Genomic DNA, 1,088 nt, shown 5'->3' with positions numbered 1-1,088 from the left:
CATGAAGGATTATAGGTGTTTCCATAGGGTTCTCCCATGTAATTCACCTCTTCTATTGAAGGGTTCTCAGGATCATAAACTTCTTCCTCAGATGAAGCCTCCTTAGTACTGCCTGGTGCATTTTGCATTCCAGACAGACTTTGAGAAATCATATTGACTTGCTGAGTCAATATTTTGTTCTGAGCCAATATGGCATTCAGAGTGTCAATCTCAAGAACTCTTTTCTTCTGATTAGTCCCATTGTTCACAGGATTCCTTTTAGAAGTGTACATGAATTGGTTATTTGCAACCATTTCAATCAGTTCTTGAGCTTCAGTAGGCGTCTTCTTCAGATGAAGAGATCCTCCAGCAGAGCTATCCAAAGACATCTTGGATAGTTCAGACAGACCATTATAGAAAATTCCTATGATGCTCCACTCAGAAAGCATATCAGAGGGACACTTCCTGATTAATTGTTTGTATCTTTCCCAAGCTTCATAGAGGGATTCTCCTTCCTTCTGTCTAAAGGTTTGGACTTCCACTCTAAGCTTACTCAATTTTTGAGGTGGAAAGAACTTTGCCAAGAAGGCATTGACTAGCTTTTCCCAATAGTTCAGGCTTTCTTTAGGTTGTGAGTCCAACCATGTCCTAGCTCTGTCTCTTACAGCAAAAGGGAATAGCATAAGTCTGTAGACCTCAGGGTCAACCCCATTAGTCTTGACAGTGTCACAGATTTGCAAGAATTCAGCTAAAAACTGATGAGGATCTTCCAATGGAAGTCCATGGAACTTGCAATTCTGTTGCATTAGAGAAACTAATTGAGGCTTAAGCTCAAAGGTGTTTGCTCCAATGGAAGGGATAGAGATGCTTCTCCCATAGAAGTCGGGAGTAGGTGCAGTAAAGTCACCCAGCACCTTCCTTGCATTGTTGGCACTGTTGTTGTTTTCGGCTGCCATGTATTCTTCTTCTTTGAAGAATTCGGTTAGGTCCTCTACAGAGAGTTGTGCCTTAGCTTCTCTTAGCTTTCACTTCAAGGTCCTTTCAGGTTCAGGATCAGCCTCAACAAGAATGCTTTTGTCATAAGAAAGAGAAGAAAACAAGAAAATATG

General features: G+C 41.2%; 1 non-coding gene across 1 annotated transcript; it reads left to right on the top strand.

The window, feature by feature from the left end:
- The first annotated feature begins 422 nt into the window (after positions 1–422).
- Positions 423–530, top strand: LOC112804224 (small nucleolar RNA R71). Its single transcript, XR_003202841.1, has one exon. It is a non-coding gene; the product is annotated as a small nucleolar RNA R71 (small nucleolar RNA).
- Positions 531–1,088: the final 558 nt, after the last annotated feature.

Source organism: Arachis hypogaea, chromosome 5 (assembly GCF_003086295.3).
Source record: "Arachis hypogaea cultivar Tifrunner chromosome 5, arahy.Tifrunner.gnm2.J5K5, whole genome shotgun sequence".
Lineage (NCBI taxonomy): Eukaryota > Viridiplantae > Streptophyta > Magnoliopsida > Fabales > Fabaceae > Arachis > Arachis hypogaea.
Note: the sequence above shows the minus strand (reverse complement) of the source record. Positions and strands in the feature narration are given on the sequence as shown.